Source organism: Pleurodeles waltl, chromosome 2_1 (assembly GCF_031143425.1).
Source record: "Pleurodeles waltl isolate 20211129_DDA chromosome 2_1, aPleWal1.hap1.20221129, whole genome shotgun sequence".
Classification (NCBI taxonomy): Eukaryota; Metazoa; Chordata; class Amphibia; order Caudata; family Salamandridae; genus Pleurodeles; species Pleurodeles waltl.
In genome coordinates this window covers 797626335-797648130 of record NC_090438.1, presented here as the reverse complement: position 1 = coordinate 797648130, position 21796 = coordinate 797626335, and positions in this window count along the sequence as shown.

The window sequence follows — 21796 nt, the reverse complement described above, 5'->3', positions numbered from 1 at the left end:
GATGGCGGATAGCTGACATCAGGTCTGGCTCCAACTGGGCACACAGTTCATGGATTGTGGCACGATCAAGCCTGAAGGTGATGATCACATGTCGCTCCTCCATTGTGGACAGGTCCACCAGGGGTCTATACACCGGAGGATGCCGCCATCTCCTCACATGCCCCAGAGGACGGTGCCTATGGAGGAGAACAGCGAGCAGAGAGTGAACCAACTCTGAGGTACGTAAACACAGCTTACTCTGAAAATATTAATAAATCAAAATGTGCCTGTATGAGTGTTTAGGCAAGGCCTAGGTATGTGTGACACAGTCAAAAATAATTCCATGTGGCCCCCTGAAATGGCGGCTGCCTGACCTGTAACGTGGGACAAGGGGATATGAGGTAACTGCGCTGGCGCTGTGCACCGTTGCGGTCGGCGGTTGAAGACCGCAGCGCAATTCTGCAATGGTAACATTGGACCCTATGGGTCCCAGGAGGCAATGACGATGTACGCCGGCGGTCACGGTACGCACCGCTGCGGATGTGACCACCATTTTCTCTCTGTTCAATCACTCAATACCTGATCCTCGACAGGAGAAGACCTACACTGCAAGTGCTGCTGTGACCTCAGTCTGGAAGAGACAATGGCTCGTGTGTCTGGGGAAAGGGCCCCTGCCTTCAGCACAGAGGAGTTGGAGAAACTTGTGGATGGGGTCCTCCCCCAGTACACGCTACTCTACGGTCCTCCAGACAAACAGGTAAGTACACTGTGAGCATGCTGTATGGGCTATGCCTGTGTGGAGTGGGGTGGATGAAAGATAGGGGGGGTGAGAATGAGGCGTGCATGAAACAACAGTGGGTGCATGTACGTCATGACAAGGGTAGGGATGCGGGCCAATGACTGTGACGGTGCAGTTGGTAATTACTTTTCTTTTTCCCCTGGCCAAGGAAGTCCGGACCCTGGGGGTCTACCACAGATGGAGCTCCCACTGCCGGAAAAGATGGGGGGACATTCGCCGCTGGAGCAAGAAGACAGCAGATGCCCAGCTGGGGATGGCCTCCCAACGTGGGAGGGGTGCCTGTCGCACCAGGACCCCCCTGATGTTCAGGATCCTGGCGGTGGCGTACCCGGAGTTGGATGGGGGCTTGAGGGCATCACAGCAGCAACAAGGGGGTGAGTATACTCTCATTCTGCTGATTCAGCGCACATTGTAGGTGTCTAGGTGAGGGAGGTGGGCTGTGGGTTCCCCTACGCCAGGGCGAGTTTAGTAGGCAAGGTCCCTTCTTCAGGCTGGCCCTGTGGCACCCCAACCCACCTTTGTGCAGTGCCAACTACACCTAGTCAGGCTCCTGTGATATCCATGTGTGCAGAAATCGGCCATAGCCTTGTAAGCCATGTCCCAGGGATTGAATAGTGGACTCCAAGTGCGCGGCGTAGTGCAGGGGGCTTCTGTGTCTGTCGTGTCCTCCAACGGTAGCGGTATTGCATGCACTGAACATGTCTTTCTTCTGTCTTCCCCCCACTTTTTGTGGTCTCCTTGTTCTTGTCTGCATTATCATCATCAGGCAGAGGAGCAGAGGCACCGGAGCAGGAGGGAGCTGCATCCCACATGGCCCTGGACGACGACACTACAGAGTCTGAAGTCACCAGTGGGACCGAGGGGAGCTCCACGGCGGGGAATGGAGCTGACACCAGCAATACAGACTCCTCCTCTGATGGGAGCCTCCTTGCAGTGGCGGCCCCATCTGTGCCCCCCGCATCTACAGGTACAGCCGCCACCCCCCTTACCAGCACCTCCCTCTGCGCAGCCCCTCAGCTTTTGCCCCATGCCCGCTCACCCAGGAGGGTGGGCATCACCTTCGCCCCAGACACCTCAGGCCATTGACCTCCTCACAGTTGGGCAGTCTACCATTTTGAATGCCATCCAGGGTGTAGAGAGGCAGTTGCAACAAACCAATGCATACCTGGAGGGCATTCACTCTGGTCAGGCAGCCCTTCAGCGAGCTTTTCAGACTCTGGCCTCAGCACTGATGGCTGCAATTGTCCCTGTCTCTAGCCTCCCCCCTCCAACTTCCTCCACCCAGCCCCACACTCCTGTACCTCAGCCTATCCCAAGCACACCATCTGACCAACATGCACACACCTCAACACACAAGGGAAGCTCTGGCAAACTTAAGCACCACACATCCCACAGGCACTCACGCAAGCATCAGACACATGCAGACACACCAATATCCACTGCCTCCACTGTGTCCTCCTCCTCCTCCCTCCCTGTCTCGTCTCCACTCACACGTGCATGCACTACAGCCTCAGCCACCACGTCCATCACCAGCACACCCACCAGCACACCCCGCTCACATGCAGTCACTACCCCCACTACCATTCACACATCCCCTGTGTCCTCTCCAGTGTGTCTGTGAGGCCACCTCCCAAGGTACACAAATGCAGCCACACACCCACCCAACAGCCATCCACCTTACGACAGCCTCCAGCCCAAGCACCTTCACCGAAAGTCAGCAAACGTACACCTCCTACAACCACAACCTCTTCCTCCACTCCCAATCCCCCTCCAGCCACCTGTCCCAGTGTTCCTAAGAAACTTTTCCAGACCAGCCTTGACCTCTTTCCCTCACCTCTCCCACCCCTTCAGTCTCCTAGGGCCTGACTCTCCAGGTCCCAACCTAGCACCTCAACCACAACATTGGCGGGACCACTGGTGCCAGTAGTCACCGGATTATGGCGTGCACCAGGTGCAGGGCAGCCAGTGTGGCAAGGAGCCAGAGCACAGATAGTCCCCACCTGTCAAGCATAAAAAGTTGGCCAGTGCCCGGCGGGAGAGGGGAAAGAAATTAGCCACCAAAGCCGATCCCAGGGGTACAGTCCTGGCAAGTCTGGGAAGATCAGCACGGCGGACAAGACCGCCAGCAGCCCCGCTGCCCAAGACTGGACCGCCAGCAGCAGCCCCGCTGCCCAAGACAGGACCGCTAGCAGCACCGCTGCCCAAGAGAAGACCGCGAGCAGCAGCCCCGCTGCCCAAGACAGGAGCAGCAGCCCCGCTGCTCAGGAGAAGACCGCCAGCAGCAGCCCCGCTGCCCAAGACAGGACCGCCAGCAGTAGCCCCGCTGCCCAAGACAGGACCACCAGCAGCAGCCCCACTGCCCAGGAGAAAGCCGCCAGCAGCACCGCAGGCCAGGACAAGACCGCCACCAGCTGAACCGCTGCCCAGGACACCACCGCCAGCAGCACCGCAGGCCAGGACAAGACCGCCACTAGCTGAACCGCTGCCCAGGACACCGCCGCCAGCAGCACCGCAGACCACTGAGCGCCAATGATTCCGATGCTATGACGCCCGCAGGGGCAGGATGAAGCTCTCTGGGTACAAAGCCCCCTCCAGAACCAGTGGAGAGTTACAACCACTACCTCTGTCCTTGGTAGGATGAAGCACTCTGGGCTCAAAGCCCCCTCCAGAACCAGTGGAGAGTTACATCCACTACCTCTGTCCTTGGCAGGATGAAGCACTCTGGGCACAAAGCCCCCTCCAGAACCAGTGGAGTATCACATCCACTACCTCTGTCCTTGGCAGGATGAAGCACTCTGGGCACAAAGCCCCCTCCAGAACCAGTGGAGAGTTACATCCACTACCTCTGTCCTTGGCAGGATGAAGCACTCTGGGCACAAAAGCCCCCTCCAAAACCAGTGGAGACTGTTATCCAATTGAGAGTCTGTGGCTTTGCACTCCCCAGGATAAAGCAGTGGGCAAACCACCCACTGGAGAGACTTGAGAGACTGTGGCTTTGCACTACCCAGGATAAAGCAGTGGGCAAACCACCCACTGTAGAGACTTGAGAGACTGTGGCTTTGCACTCCCCAGGATTGAACAGTGGGCAACCCACCCACTGTAGAGACTTGAGAGACTGTGGCTTTTCACTCCCCAGGATTGAACAGCGGGCAACCCACCCACTGTAGAGACTTGAGAGACTGTGGCTTTGCACTCCCCAGGATTGAACAGTGGGCATGGAGCCCCCTCGTGGATCTGGCGTCGTGCACTCAACCGGCTGAGGTGCCCCCCCTTCCCTACCTTCTGCGGTGCCTGTTTTATTTCTATCTGATGCACCTGCAGTGTTCTCTCCGTCTTGTTCAGGTATTGAGTGTGGGCCTCGCCCATGCCTTTTGGGCCCAGTGATCCACGGACTATGATGGTGGAATCCCTTGGACTTGTGTTTTTGGTGTATATAATTGTATATAGTATAAATGTATATATTTGTAAATATTTTTGATTTATGTAATTGAATATATCACAATTATTTGACTCATTTCCTTTTGTAGTTGCATTCTTCCAGTGGGGATTGGGGGGTGTAACTGTAATGTATCATGCTGTATTAGTGTGTGTGTTGTAGTGGGTGAGGTTGGGGGTGGAGGTGTTGCGTCTGTGTGTCACTGTTTTTTCCCTCCCCCTCTCCTGTATCATAGGTGCAGTACTCACCGTGGTCTTCGCCGCCGGCGTTCATGCTCCTGGTAGCGGAGCAGGAAGATAAAGGCTGGGAGTATCTGAAGTTCCGATTCCATTGCGTCCTGGTTCCTCGTGGGGTGTGTAGAGGTGAGCGTTTTCTCTTCGAAGTCCTGTTTCCGCCATGTTTTTGTTCGCGGTGAATCCGCCCCAGAAAAGGTGGCAGATTGGTGGGTTGTAATAGTGTGGGTGGTACCTTGTCCTCCGCCTGTCTGTTGGCGGTTACCGCCGCGGTGTTTATTTGTACCGCCGTGGCGGTCGGAGTGTTAAAGTGGCTGTCTATGTTGGCGGTTTCCACCACAGCCGTGATTCCATTTTTTTTACAGCCGGCCTGTTGGCGGTTTTACCGCCGCTTTAACACCAACCGCCAGGGTTGTAATGACTACTTATATACCTGGTATCCTCCAAGGTGAGTATACTTCATTTGAGAGTTGGGGAACAGGGGTTTTTGGACAAGTGACCACTGGGCTGGTGGTTTGAATTATAGATACAGGGCCTACTGGCCAAAGCAATCATGCCATTCTCTCTATCACACACACTTTACAAATTGTATGCTCTGAGGCGAGTACACTTCATTTGTTGCTTACCAAACAGTGGTATTTGGACAAGAGAACACTGGGGTGTTGAGTGGAATAACAGTAACAGAGCCTCTTGGCCTCAGCAGTCATGTTACTCCCTGTACTACACACACACAATACAAATGTGTTCTCCCCAGGTGAGTACACTTCATTTGTGGGTTACCAAACAGGAGTATTTGGACTATTGAACACTTGTCTAGTGTTTAGAGTTAGAGAAACAGTTCCTCCTGGGAGTTGTCGTCAGGTTGCTCTCTCTAGTACACACACTATACAAATGTTATTTTCTCATGTGAGTACACTTCAATTGTGAGTTACCAAAAAGGGGTATTTGGGCAAGTGTACACTGGACTGGTGGTTGGATTTACAGGCACAGGGCCTTCCTGGCCTTATTAGTCAGGTCACTCCCTCTACCCATACCTGACCAATGGTATCCTCCCAGGTGAGTAAACTCAAATTAAGATTTACCAAACAGGGCTATGTGTACAAGTGAATATGGTCTGGTGTTTGGAGGCAAAGAAACAGTACCTCCGTGGAGTTGCAGTCAGGTTATTCCCTCTACTTCACACACTTGACAAAAAGTATCATCCCAGGAGAGTGAAATTCATTTGTGAGTTACCAAACAGGGGTCTTTGGATAAGTGAACACTGGTCTGGAGTTTGAAGTAATAGAAACAGTGCATCCTGGGAGCTGCAGACGGGTAACCCTCAGAACTACAGACACTATACAAATGTTGGGTATTACATATTTATATGCAGACTGCATTTAGGTTTGGACATACATTGACCTGTTGAGACATACCATGAGTCATGTTATTAACATTGTATATTGAAAGACTTACAGGCCCCATTTAGACCAATGGCATGTGATGGGCCTTGGTAGTTGTGATGTTGGGTCCAACAATACACATTGACAGTGTTTAAACTCAGATACTATGGGTATTGAATGTTGGTGGGGTACATGAACAAGACAGTGACAAAAGGTGATCTGTGAGCATGCATGACACAGCAATTGTTGACATATTTTAGTTTTGTGAGTTACCAGACTCTAAACCCCCGATATTCCTGTCAAGCCCTCAGGATGTAGGATGACTAAAACCTTCTTCTTCCCGGGAAAGAGATATAAAGGGACACTGGGAGTGCCACTGCCAGCCTTCTTGGCCGATAGCTGGTGCCTGGAGACCAGGGAAACAACCTTGCCCCTGAGGTCATTCCACCTCTTCCTGATGTCCTCCTTTGTATGCAGGGTGGTGCCTACAGCATCCACTCTTTTGACTATTCTGTTCCACATTTTGAGTTTTCTACTGAGAGGAGTATGCCTGACTTTTGCCACAACAATTGCGGCTCTACTCTTATGATTTCATCCACTATGACTCTTAACTCATCTTCGGAAAAACGGGGATTTTTGAGAACATGACATGGTGGAAAAAAATGGGTGACAGTGACTTACTAAACATGGGATGTACAAAAGGGAGTGAATGGACAAAAGTGTGTTTAGGGTGTTCTGTGGGATGGTGAGAAAAGGGGTGCCTAATCTATGAGGTTATGAAAAATAAGGTGCTGTGGCTTCTGTGTTTTGTATTGGAAATGCAATGTGGTCTGTAAAGGGGTGTGTTCTATAGTGTAATTTGCAGGTGTGTCCACTGTGACAATGTGTTTCAACTGTGTTGTTTTCAGATTCACCCTATGTGTAATTTTGCTGGCTGTGAACCCCAGTGGTTCAGACCGGCAGTGTCTGACCACCTAAAGGGTCCACCACGGTGACTATATGCTTGTAATATGCTTGGTGTTTGGCCACAGTGCTGTTAGTGGTGGAGGCAGGAACACCTATTTCCAGGCCACCACTCCACTGGTGGTCTGCCATTATTGCTTGGCAGTAGACAGTCCTACCTGTGTAACTTGTAATAGGGCAGTCTGAGAAACCTCAGGCAGGCGGTCTTTTCAGTACCACCAAGATGGTGGCCTGGCAGTCAAACCGCCAAACTCGTAATAAGGCCCTTAGGCCCTGATTTATACTTTTTTGTGCCGCAATAGTGCATTTTTTTACGTAAAAGCAGCGCAAACTTACAAAATACAATTGTATTTTGTAAGTTTGCACTGCTTTTGCGTAAGGAAATTACGCTAATGCTGCGCAAAAAGAGTATAAATCAGGGCCTTAGTCTGGAGCAAGTGTGTTGATGGCAGAGCTGAAGAATGTGCTGAAAGACAAGCTACTGATATGGAGGCCAGAGGTGCCCAGAGAAAGTCAGTCATGAGTGTGAAAAGGGATCTGAAGCCAAAGAAGGAAGGACAAAAAGCGATGTCTATGTGTAAAAAGAAGTTATGCTTTATATGTTGATTCTCGTTTCCACATGAAGGAAAGTGTCCCACCATTAGGCAGATTTGTAAAGGCTATGGGAAAGATAACCATTTTGTGACAATGTGTAAAGAGAAGGTAAAAATAAGTGCATCATGGCACAGAGACAAAATCACCACCAGAACGTTCGAGAAGCAACTTTCAACGCAGACCCACAAGGCCGAGCGGCGACATCAGTTGAGGCAAATAGATACTGAACTAAGTTGATTGTAATCTAAATAATTGCCAAACTGTTTTTCCAACTCAATAATAAGTGAAAGTGAAGAATGGAATTGTGCCATATTGATGTTTACTTCATAAAAAGGTGCACATGTCGGAATGGTCTCATGTGAAGAAAAATGTCAGTCAATCAAAGAAACATCGACATGCCATTGGAAATAAATAGGTGTTCAATACCTTTCATTAGCAACAGTTGTGCATTAATAAACATGATGCCTAAAGAAAAATAGAATGAACTGTCTCCATTACCACGGCTTACGTCATTAAAGACCAAAATGTATACTTGGGTTGCATCAACGCCCATAAAGAGTCAAGGTTCATTTGTAGTGACAGTGAAACGTAAGAAAACAAATGCACAAAAATCATTCCATATGCTTCCAGGTACAGCGTCAAGTGTTTGTTTGCTCAGTTTCAACATGGCTGTTATTAAGGGACTGAATTCTGAGAATTACAATGTGGATGCTTATCACGAAATAGTAAGCCAAATCCCCTTGTTATTTCATGGTTTAGGAAAGTTAAAGATTATGAAAGTAAAAGTGGATATTAATGAGGATGTCTATCCCGTTGCTCAGGAACATAAAAGAGTTGCTTTTCAATTACACAAAGGTGTTAAAAGATAATTTGAATTGTTTATTAAGCATGATATTATTGATTGTTCTACTGGTCCAACACCATGGGTTTCTCCCATCATAGTACTACCTAAAAAAGCCGGTGAAGAAGCTGTGTGCATTTGCGTTGACATGAGTCAGGCAAACAAAGAAATTGAATAAAAATGACATCAAGGGGCACATATTGCTGACATGATAATGCAATGGAATGGTGTAAAGGTCTTTTCTCGACTTGATTTAGGTAAATATTATCATCAGTTGGAACTTGAAGTAAGCTGCAGCTACATTGCAACCCTTTCTACACACATTGGTTTGTGTAGATGTTAGAAACTTAGTGCCTGATTTAGACACTGTCAGATGGAATGCTCTGTCACAAATGTGACGGATATCCCATCCACCATTTTACCGTCCCCATAGGGATATAATGGGATCGTAATACCACAGACGGGATATCCGTCACATTTGCAACAGACTATTCTCCTCCAACATTTAAATGAGGCCCTGAGTTTTGGTGTGTCATTGACTGCAGAATGTTTCATTCAATCTATCACATAGCATGTTGTGAATGTATTCACCTATAGCTATGATATATTAATTTTCGGAACTACACAGAAGGGCCACTATAGAGCTCTCACACATTATGTCAGTTACTCAGTGATTTAGTTTTCATTTTGAATGCAGACAAGCGTGGGTTCAACAAGTCAAAGCAGAACTTCTTTGGCCATGTGTTTTCTCATGGGGGTATGATACATAACCCAGCAAAAGTACAGGCTCTGTCAAAAGCTGATTCCCCACAAGAAGTTTCAATGGTGTGTCCTTTTCCTGGCATGACCAGGTACTTTTCAAGATACATACAAGACTTTGCCGCTGTTAGTGGTCCACTTGGAGAGTTGACAAAAGTATTATGTTTCTTTTCAATGGTCACAAGAATGTGAGAAATGTTTGAAGAGATTCAGACATGCCATTGAAATTGCTACTGAAATGGCATACTTCAATCCAAACCTTCATGCAGAGGTTGTGGTCTACCCTAGCCTGGTAGGGCTAGGAGCTATCCTTGCACAGCATAGTGGACACCCAAATGCTCAATGGCATATTGTGGCCTATGCTAGCAGAAGTTTGTCCCAAACAGAACATGCTTACTCACAACCTGAAAAAGAAAGTGTGGCTCTGAGGCGGGCTTGTGAACATTTCCATGTGTTTCTGTATGGAAATCGTTTTACACTGGTAATTGATCATCAAGCTTTGTTGACCATCTTTGGCAATCTAGGAGTCAAGATGCCTCCTCGTGTTAAACAATGTTGACTACGGTTACAAGAGTAGGATTATGCAATTGTGCATCATCTAGGAAAGAATGAGGATCCTGCTGACTATTTTTCGAGAGTGCCTATACAAGATCATAGTACTCCAGCTAAGATGGACGAAGCCTAAATTAATTTAATTGTGAAGCCATGTACACCAGCTACAATATAGTAAGCCTAGATTGTCATTGCCAGAAGCCATGATAGTGACCTGCTTAAGTTAAAAAACCCAATTGCACATCAGTCGTGAACAAACGCATTCAGCCTCTCAATGATGGTGGTAAATATAAAAAATACAAAAATTTAAAATATAAATTGTCCATAACTCAGGAAGAAGTCATACTGGGAGGGTCAAGAATCCGGAGAGTCTGCGACAGAAAGTGATTGAAGTGGCTCACAAAGGACATTGTGATATTGTTGCTACAAAGAAAGCTCTCCGAGACTGAATTTTGGTTTCCATCCTTAGACTAAAGAGTTAAAAAGAAACTCAAGACCTGTCACATATGCAATTGCTTGTCAACCAATGTTACTCAACATACTCTGAACACGTCAGAACTCTCTAAACATGCAAGAGAGATAACAGCCATTGATTTCTTTGGTCCACTCAATAGTGGACATCATCTAATGGTGATTGTAGATGTATATCCACATTTTCATTTGGTTGAAAATCTCTCATTCATGACTCACGAACGACTTGTTGAAAAACTAGATGGCATAATCATGACAGCCATTGTGAAGTCTGATAATAATGTGCCCTTTAATAGTAAAGAATTCAAAGAGTTCTTGGAGCATCTGAACATTTAAAAGATTAGACCTTTATGGCCACAGGCCAATGGATGGACTTGTTGAACATTTTCTGCTTACACCAAGGAAAGTAGTACAATATGCAACTCTTGGGAGCTCAATTTGAAAACAGTATTGAATTGTACTCTACAAACTTATAATTAGACACCCCACTCGACCACAGGTGAAAGTCCTGTGACTTTGACGTTTGGGAGAGCAATGGGAACCAAGGTACCTCAATGGACCATCAAGAAAAAAATGAAAATGTGATTCATACAAGGGACTTGGTTAACAAGCAGAAACTGAAATCTTATGCAGACAAGAGGCAAGATGCAAAAGACAGGGCCTCATTATGAGGCTGGTGGTCTTCAGACTGCCAGCCCCGCAGTGGCAGTCAAGATCACCGCTGCTGTTGCAGTCTGACTGCCACATAACAACCCTGGCGGTCAGACCGCCAGGGTTCTGTCAGCACCACTGGGATCAGTGATCCCGTCGGCCAGGCACTGGTGGAGATTGTAATCCACCAGGGCACTGCTGGATGCAGTACTGCCCTGTGGATTATGACCTTGTTCTCCTCCAGCCTTTTCATGGCAGTTTTGCTGCCATGAAAAGACTGGCAGAAAAGAGGTGCAGGTGGGCACAGGGGGGGGCCTGCACTGCCCATGCACTTGGCATGGACAGTGCACGAGTCCCCTGTACTGTCTGTGGTGCAGACAATGAACATTATAAGGGTGCTGGTGCACCATACAGGCTACAGCATTGCCGCCGGCTCAGTAACGAGCCAGAGACAATACTGTATTCTGTTTCACACTAGGCTGGTGGGTGGAACCTGAGGTTACCACCTGCCGGCCAAGCGGGAATCTCCTAATAGGTCTGGCAGGGTGGTTGGTACCATGGCAGTGGCCACCCTCTCGGGAGTTTGGCGAACGGGCTTTCACTTCCAACAAACTCATAATGAGGGCCATAGGAAACAATGGGATTTTGTTTTTGGCGGATGGGATATCCGTCACCGTTGTGACGGATTAACCTGTCTGCCAACATGTAAATCAGGACCAAAGTTTTGTGGTGGTGGGAATCAAGGGCAAAATCACTGCCAGTCAAGTTAAAAAATCTCCTTTTGCCAACCATATCAGTGTCTTTACAATGAGGGAGTGGGTTTCTAGGGGACACATGATATTCAGTCTAGGGTTGTGTCATATGAAAGATTGGGATCCACTCCTAGGATAATCCTGCTGTCCCTCAGCAGGTTGTGCAATTTGCTGTTTAGAGAGACCCAAAAAGATGGGTCATCCATTGTAGGGCCATCTATGACAACAACAAAAAAATGACACCCATCTTTAGTAATTTCAGAGATCAGCCCCCTACCACAGTCATTGTGTGTGATAGTGTCACTAGTGTATTTAGCAACCCTGGAGATTAGAGTAAATACCTTGTTTTTTTGTGTTTTTCATTGGAGAGCATGCTCAAATGTGAATCCAAGGTTTTTGCATACATTGGGAGTCTGAGGCCCGCTCTGGTTTCTTGAGATAGAATGATATCCCCTTTCAGTTTATGACAGTGCTTTAAGACTTTGTTTTGTTTAATAAGGTGATTGAGACCTTTTGTACTGACGGATAGGATCTGAAAAATAGTGCAAACTTAAGATAGCAATATGCAGCCTGTAGTGATTGCCTGAGAGTAGGATAGGCAGAAGACAGAGAGTGAGGGAGAAAAGAAGAGACGGAGAGAGAGAGGAAAGAGAAAGAGGATATGAGAGACAGAAGATGCATAAGCAGCTTCATCCATATATTATGCTGTGAAATTCCCCTTATTGAATACCCAAACCCAAGACCCACCCCTCCTCTTACCCCACTCTGAACCTCTCCCCACCCGATAACAATGAAACAGAAGCCATGTAGGCCTCAACAGGAAATTGACCTGAGCAAGAAAAAATAAGAATGCTGGGTGAGTGCAAATCATGAAAACATGCAATCAATGAGAGTTCTAACTAAGTGACTTCTGATAACATTCAGTACAAACATACAAAAATGGACCACGAAGCGATCTATGAGAAAAAATTACTAATCCCTTGTCATCAAGAGTACAATCACAATCAATTTTCGTGCCATGAATGTCGTTTCCTTTCATTAGTGTATTTTGAATATCTTCTGTTTTGCTGATTCTCACGTCTGCCTCTTTTATGTGGTTAGCCATATCCTTGACATATTGTTGCAGGCCCATCATTTCTGCTTGAGGGTGTCCCATATTTGTTTTTGTCAACTGTGTCAAATCATGCAGGGAATTGAGCCATTGTAAAATAAAATCTGTGATGTTGGAAAGATATTGTTTTCCTTTCACTTGAGGGTCAGGTAAGGGATGGTGAGATTTGAAGCACTTTTGACATGTCTTTTACTCCCTCAGCTAATTGCTCCTCTCATGATTCTTCTCTCCTGAGTCTGCCATAACTTGGATCACCATAAAATAAGGCAAGATAGGCAGAAGTTCACTTCACTACAAGTCAGAGAACAATTAGGAAGTGAGATCTAGTACTCTGTGTTTATGGGAAAAAAATAGCTCAGTGTTTATCATGGTGGGGGGTTTGGGGCAACAGCCTGTGAAGTAGAAATTATTTACAGCCTACACCCCATAGAAGACAGGTTCCAAACATAGGGGCCTATTTATAGGCCCCTAATGCTACCTTGCACCACGTCATTTATTTTGACGTTAATGCGGCCCAACAAGGCCAAACTCCCTGCGCCGTATTCAAGGGGATGTTCCCCTGTTAGGGGAGCTGAAAACATGGCATAAGGAAATCTCATATATTTCCGTACACCATTTTTATTGCACTTTTAATGCCTGATCAAGAGCAGGTGTTAAAAGGGGCCTTCCATTCATTATAATGGGGCCCTATGTACTCTGCAGGAGTAGCAGCAATATTTTGGTGCTACTCCTGCAGCATACATCAATAGCATCATGAAAGATAACCCTATTACCCCTACCCTGTGCCATGGTGCACCGTATTTTAAATATGGTGCACACATGGTGGTGGTAGTGGGGTACTAAAGGGTGCAGAGAAAGTGGCACTGAACTCTGTACATTGCCACTTTCCATAAATCTGCCTCATAATATCCTACAAAAGGTATATGAGCTATCTAAGGCAGCTTTGATATGTGGACGGCCATGTACAGTCAGTGAAGTGAAGTGGTGTAAGGTTCTTTGAGTTCATAAAATCACATAAGGCTCAAAAGGATCAAGAGACTCAAAAGGGTCAAAAGGCTTCAGGGGGAGCATCCTGTTAGGTACATTGAGCAAGAGCCTTAGGAGAGATGGTTCAGAGTTCTTTATTTCCTTGCCCGCTTGTTTTCGAGCAGGCAGGCTTAGGTGTGGTACATCCACAGGGACTGCAGGCAGTTTGGAGGCTGCAGAAAATAAGGTTCAGTGGGAAGAGAGTATTCAGCACTCCCCACAAGGTTTGACAGGAAGTGATCCCACAGTGGCACTCCGGTGTTTCAGTGGTCATGAGCACAGAAAGACTGTGACTTTTTTATTGATATGTCAAGTTTTCTGGAAACTTCCAGAAAAAAAAGTTTTAAAAAATAAAAATAAACGTTCTTTTAATATCTAACCAATTAAAAAAAAACAAAAAAAAAGAGCTTGTACAAATATTTCGTCAGGTTTTAGTAGTAGAATTTTGTGATTAATATAAAGAGAAAATGTAACTGTAAGGTAAGTTAAACGTGCCTTACTGTGGCTTCATACTATATAGTTAGTTTATTGTACACTACTACAGGGACATCTGATTGTATTTAGAGTGGAGTATATTGTTGTAGAGAGAGAGGCATAAAGAGGAGTGGAGTGTCAAAAAGCAGAGTGTCATTGAAGGGATGATCGTTGAGTGGAGTTTCGGAGAGTGGAGTGTCATGGAGTGTTCTTAAGTATAGTGTTGTAGAATGGCATAGAGTGAGTAGAGTATTGCAGAGTGGAGTAGCACAGGGCAGAGTGCATTCAGTAGAGTTGGATACAGTACAGTCAAGGAGAGTGTAGTACATTGTGGTGTCCTACAGTGAAGTGTCATAAAGTTGAGTGTTGTAGAATGGATTTTCGTAGACTGTGGTACAGTATAATGGAGTGCCATTCAGGGGTACAGAGTGGAGTACGGTGTCAGAGAGTGGCATAGCCTGGAGTAGAGTGCCTTAGAGTGGAAGACTGTAGAATGTCATAGAGTGGAGTAGAGTACTGTAGAGTGGTGTTGAGTGGAGTGGCATACAGTGGAGTGGCATCTCGTAGAGTAGAGTGGCATGTCATGGAGTGGTGCCATACAGGCGAGCAGAGTTTCATAGAGTGGAGGAGTATAGAGTGTTTACAGTCCAGTAGAGAATTGTAGAGTTTTGCATAGTGGATTAGAGTAGTAGAGTGCTATAGAGTTGAGTAGAGTATCATAGAGTGACATAAAATAGAGTACCATGTTGTAGATTACCATATCGTAGACTTACATAGATTAGAATAGAATTTCATAGAGTAGAGCAGGGCAGAGTGTCATATAATGGAGTAGAGTATCGTAGAGTAGTGTAGAGTGGAGTAGAGTGTCATAGAGTAGTATATAGTGGAGTGTCATAAAGTAGCATTGAAGTGAGCAGAGTGTTGTATAGTGGAAGAGTGCAAGGTGCCATAGAGTGGAGTAAAGTATGGTGTAGGATGAAGTAGAGTATTGCAGAGTGACATAGAGTGGAGTGGTGTGCAGTGGAGTGGTGTGTCATAGAGTAAAGCGAAGTGTTGTACTTTGGAGAGGCATTTCATATCATGGAATGCCATGTTTTTGAGTGGCAGCACTGACTGGAGTAGAGTTTAGTAGAGCGGTATAGAGTGGAATACATTGTAGTAGAGTGGCATAGAGTAGATTAGAATTTTGTAGAGTGGTGGAGCAAAGAAGTGTAATAGAGTGGTGTAGAGCATTGTGGAGTGGCATAGACGGAGTGCTGTAGAGTGGAATGGTGTGTCCTAGAGTAGATTAGAGTATTGTAGAGTGGAGCAGCATTTTAGAGTGAAGTAGCATTTTGTAGAGTGGTGGAGCGTAGACTGCTGTGCAGTAGAGAAGAGTATTGTAAAGTGGTGTAGACTAGAGTACAGTGTTGTAGAGTGATATACAGTGGAGTAGAGTTCATAGAGAGACATAGAGTGAAGTTCAGTGTCGTAAAGTATCATAGAGTGGAATAGAGTTTGCATAGTGGAGTAGAGGAGAGTGTCAGAAAGTGGAGTAGAGTATTGTGGAGTGGTGTAAAGTGGAATAGAGTGTCATAGAGTGGTAGAGAGGTGAGTGGAGTGTCATAGATTAGCATAGAGTTGAGTACAGTGTTTTAGAGTAGAAAAGCATAGTGTCATAGAGTAGGGTGGAGTATCAAAAAGTGGCATACAATGGAGTGGCATAGAGTGGAGCAGCGTATCATAGAGTAGAGTGGAGGGTCATACAGTGGAGTGGCATGTCATAGAGTGGAGTGGTGTGTTGTAAATGGAGTGGCATGTTGTACAGTGGAGTATCATAGATTGGAGTGATGCAGAATGTCATAGAGTGGAGTATTGTAGACTGGAGTTGAATGTCATACACTGGAGTGGCACTGAGTATCATACAGTGATGTGGAGTCTCATAGATTGCCTTAGAGTGAAGGACACTGAGTGCTGTACATTGAAGCAGAGTATCGTAGAGTGTCATAGATTGGTGCTATACAGAGAAGTAGAGTATTGTAGAGTGTCATAGATTGGAGTAAAGTATTGAAAAATGTTGTAAAACCTATAATTTATGTTGAAACACACAACACAGCAAAAGTGTAGTTTAAATAATATGGCTACCTTTTCATTTTGCAAGGGCTTTCATTAACCAATCACATAATGTTTTGTAATTGCCAGTACAACAGTATACCACAACAGTTCTGTGGTATACTGCAGCCAAATATATCACTAAGATTTTGTGCCCTTTAACTTTAAAAGTACCAAGCCAATTTACATCTCCAACAAAAACGACCCTTTCCACACCATAATTTTTATTCTTGTCAAGTTTCATAAAAATCTGTTCAGGCATTTTAGTGCCTCATCTGATAAAAATGTGTATGGAAAATGCACTGGGAGAAAATATGTTTTAGTTCCTACTTTTTTTCATTGCACACCCTTAACTAATCAATATTAAACTTGCCTCATCAGCCACTGTACAAAAATAAATAGGTCTGCAAACTTTTGTGGAGATTTGTCAAATGATAGCAAAGTTATGAGCAAACAAAAAGCTAGGGAATTCCTGTGTCTTGAAATCCTAATTATAACTATAGAGTGGCTACCACAACTCTTTAAAATATACAAACACATAATTTATATTCATTTTCTAATTTATGTTTTACATTTTGTATAGATTTTACTCTGCCTATAGAGTTTGTGTTAGTACACTTTACAGAACATTGTAAGGCTACAAAACATAAGTGTTTGACGAAAATATATTTATTTTTGTTTCCAAGAATCCAGTGACTATGCAGTGGCATTGGCAATGCTTTCTAATTCATTCCTCTTGACACAATTGTCAACATGGCAGGTGGTTCTCAAAAAGAGATAGTACGTTGCATCTAATATATGTCATATTTAATTTAATGAACTGGCATTTTCTATATAACATATTTTTGTCAACATATAGTTAAATAAAACAAAGAACATTTTAAATTGGTACATGCCACTCAGTAAAGGCAGATGCCAGAATCCTGTTGGTGCATGATTTCAGACATTTTTTGAGGATTTGTTTTTTAGTACCATTCTGGAAGTAATAAAGAAACAGCAAAACCAACTGACACAAATTGTCATAGTGTTTTGCGAAAGTGCTCAAAATATAATACTTCAAGCCTCCTAAAAAATGCATTTTGAATTGACTAAAATGTACTCCTGTAGTACTCTTTTGTATAATCAATTGTTTGTGAATTGGCCCTAAAAGTTCCATTTTGTATTAGTATAAGGGCAAGGATGTTCAGTTTGCATTAACTGTATTCCATGAATATTACAATCTTATTGCTGTCTTAGATTATTAGGGGCTATTTCAAAGGGGCCTATCAGAGTATGTAAAAAAGTACTACAAGAGTACGTCTTCATGTACACCAAAATGCCTTTTAGAATTGGCCTACATTTTTTAAAATGCTGGAGTCTCTTTGGGTATCACTACTCAATATGTTTCATATATGGAATTTAATTTAGGGCAGTCATCTCATTTTAGTGAATATTGTTTGGCTAACTCTCTAATCATGCAGTGTCAGAGACTAAAGAATTAACTTATAACTTGGAAACCCTCTCTCTGATGGGTATGTAGGCAATAAAGAATTACATAAAATGTGGGAAGTATGAAATACAAATCTAATTTACTTCTCCCTATATGGTGATAGGGCCAGGAACCGCTATAAAGCAGAGTGAAAACTATCCACCTTAGTTAGAGGCCATTTTTTTGTTCTTGTTAATTTTCATTGGAAAGACAGGAAAGGATAAATCACAAAGGTAAACTTACACTTTTGTGTAAGTTGTCAACACAAACAGACTGCAGAGTCTATGCAGATAACAAGATAGGATTGTCCTATCATTTTATATGTTGACTCCACAATTGTAGATATTAATAGTAAAATGCCTCTGTGAATTGCAAACGGTTGTAAACTTACAAAATGGTGTAAGTTTACCTTTGTGAATCAGGCCCATGTGTACAAGATTAATTGCATCAGAATGCCCCTCAAGTCAAAGGTAGGACATCTAGAGTTTATTCTTAATCCACTCTATTAAGATCTATGATAGAAAAAGTCTCAAAGATGAATTGCACTATATTAATGTTGACATTACCATTTTGATTTAGAATAGCGTAGCATGGTATCTTTAACAAATATTCCTGTAGCCACAACTACTTACATACTATAAGGTATGAGTTTTAGTTACTTAACATATCTATAATTGACAAATTTCAGGGGTTTTGTTAGTTAAAAACGTTACTGATGTTTTCACCCACTACAAATCTTTAACCTTTGTTTTTTCATTGAACTAATACATTTAAATGTTTTGAAAATATCTTTTAACTGACATTTAACTTAACTCCAATTTTACTTTAACATCACTTTAACATTTGTTTTTTTCAGGGATTTTCAGAGTTTTTTTTACTGCAGAGTAATTTAACATTGACATACTTAACTATAACATCACTTTAACCTTTTTTCAGTGAATTTATATGATTTTTTATTATAAAGTATCACCTTTTAACCATATCTAACTATAATGCCACATTAAATTTTGGTTTGTTCACTGAATTGATAGGCTTTTTTGTAATGTAAAGTATGATCTCACAATCAGATATAATATGTAACTTTGTTTGTTTTCATAGAGAATTTCTAATGTAAAGTATCATATAATTTGCAAAGTTGATTTTCACAAGGTAGTTGTATTTTTGTAAAGAAACCTGTTTAATAATCCTATTAACTTTGTGTACTGCATTGTGCTATACAATATATATTTTTTACTTTTGACTTCTATTTTTGCAAGAGCAGGTAGCTGACCACTTTCTATGGACATTTATTGGATTCCTGAGAGATGACCACACTACAGAGTATGCAGAGGGACTTGGATCTCCACACAGACCAGTTCCTAGGGTCACAGACATCATTTGTTAGGTGTCGGGACAGAGTGGTTCTCTGCAAAGACCACTCTCCAGAGCAACTGGCATGTGCTGTGGTATGTGCGGGGAGGCAGTGGCCTCTCAGCACTGACCACTCCCAACGGTGACAGACATATGCTGTGAGGATAGAGTGTCCGCTTTGTGCAGACTGCTCCCCAGGCCAATTAGTTTAAGCTGTGAAGTATGCAGAGGGAGTGGTTTCTCAATCCAAACAGTCCTAAGAGTGACAGATGTGCACAGTACCTTGAGTGGAGGAAGTGGCTTCTCCCATGCCGCCAGACACAGGGTAATGTCAAAAGCAGAACCTCTGCCCTTCAAATAAGAAGTGCGCCGTAATTCCAATAACTGTCCACAAAGGTGCGATGGGGACAATTACTTGACACCATGTCATGTACGCGACATGGGAAATCGGTGATCAAACCACCACTGATCCTCTGTAAATTGCTGAAAGCATTGCTCCACGCACAAAGGGTGGCAGGAGTCGGGTAAACACAGTCTTCCACACAATTCTGCAATTCCTCTGATTACTTCCACCAAACGGACACAGTGCTTGACAGCGGGCGCAGGACCCCCTAAATATTCCTGAAAACCAATGAGACACATACACGCAAAGGAAGAACCAGCACTCCAGGATGAAGCCTCTGTCGCAATTTTAATGGACTGGCTGGCACATTTCGACCACAAGGTCCAACCGTCTCATGGTAGGAATGCAAATTAGTCAACAGGCATTGTTCACCAGGAATAGTAAATACAGTGAAATAGCTTAATTTAGCATGGTATCCCAAACAATACAGCTTAACAAGAAATCAAATTGTGGAATCAAAACTTCCCACTTGTAAAACAAGTGCTGGTATTCAACCAATACTTGACAATCAACACCACCAAATAGAAGCCAAGTGGCCAACATGCTTAAATTATATTATACATGTTGGACCTGGCCCTTTTTGCAGGGTCATCCTTAAACTTGTTGCCTTATTCCTACTAATTTTTCTGACAAGTTTTTGTTGGCTTTAGGACTCTGGGCACTTTACTACTGCTAACCAGTGCTAAAGTGCATATGCTCTCTTTGTAAATTGTACTGTTGATTGCTTTATCCATGATTGGCATATTTGATTTACTAGTACGTTCCTAGCAAAGCGCACTAGAGGTGCCCAGGGCCTGTAAATCAAATGCTACTAGTGGGCCTGCAGCACTGATTGTGCCACCTACATGAGTAGCCCTGTAAACATGGCTCAGACCTGCCACTGCAGAGTCTGTGTGTGCAGTTTTTAACCTGATAATTTGACCTGGCAAGTGTACCCACTTGCCAGGCCCAAACATTCTATTTTTATATATGTAAGGCACCCCTAATGTAGGCTCTAGGTAGCTCCATGGGCAGGGTGAAGTGTATGTTAAAGGTGGGACATGTACTAATGTGTTTCACATGTCCTAACAGTGAACTACTGCCAAATCGATTTTCACAGTTGCAAGGCCTATCTCTCACGTAGGTTAATATGAGGGCTGCCTTTAAATATCGTTAAAGTGCAGTTTCCCTTTGAGAGCAGATGTATATTTGGAGTTTGGGGTCTCTGAACTCACAATTTAAAAATACATCCTTTAGTGAAGGTGGTTTTTAGATTGTTAGTCTGAAAATGCCACTTTTAGAAAGTGGACATTTTCTTACTTAAACCATTCTGTGTCTCTGCCTGCTTGTGTATTCCATGTCTGGGTCAGACTGATAGTTGGGCTGTTTGTGAATCCCCACTAGACAGTGACACAAAGAGAGCTGGGGTGTTGCCTGCATATCCTGATGGGCCATAAGGGCTAAAGTGGAGGGAGGAGTGGTCACTTACACCTGAATGGGCTGTGCCTGCCCTCACACAATGCAGTCTTCATCCTCCTAGTGTGCATCTGGAGCCCGGCCTGGAGAAGGAAGGATCCTGTAAACTTCTCTTTGAAGTTGGGCAACAACAAAGGCAGAAAGGGGTATAAGTAGTGGGCCCCAAACCCCAGACTTTAGATTTATTCAAGGTCACTTCTGGAATAAAGAGGAACCTCTGCTAAGGAGAAGAGCTGAGGTGCTGGAGGAGAAGTACTGCCCCTTTGCCTGTGCTTTGCTGGGCTCGCCTGCAGGTGCTGCTTCTGCCTGAGAGAGGACAAAGACTGGACTTTGTGGTATATTCCTGCTTGAGAAGAATCTCTAAGGGCTTTGACTGAGCTTGCCTCCTGTTTTGAAGTCTCAGGGCCATCAAAGACTTCTTCTGCCAGCACCTGGACTCTCTGCTGAGACTCTTGCCCTGCCAAGTGGTTCCCTATTCAGTCCCTGGGCCCTTGAGAGGTGAAGTTGGCAGAACAAGAACTGAAATCCAAACACAGATCTCCGTGTGGGCAAAATTATGACGCCCCACCTGCAACACGGCAGAAAAACAACATGCCACCCACTTCTCGGCTAAAATCGATGCTCCACCTGCATCGAAGCTGGGAGATTAACGCATCTTGGCTGGAGAAATGATACAACACCTGCTTGGGGCTGCTGGTGACGCAATCCCCAGGCAGCACAGTATTCCAATACCATGCAGCCAGATTTCTCCCAAATCAGTGCTGGGCATAAAAAATCAACGCAAGCCTGTGCAGATCCGAGGTGTCCATCCAGAAATCAACGCATTGCTCTCTTACGGAAGAGGAAAACAACGCATTGCCGACCCGCCCGGAGAAGAAATGACACACAGCATCACTTGCGAGTAAGGAATTGATGCATTGCTGACTTTTCTGAGTCACACTTGCCCATGTGGCTTTATTTTTGACACAGACCAGGTGCTTTGGGTAAAGTCAATGTTTACATTGTT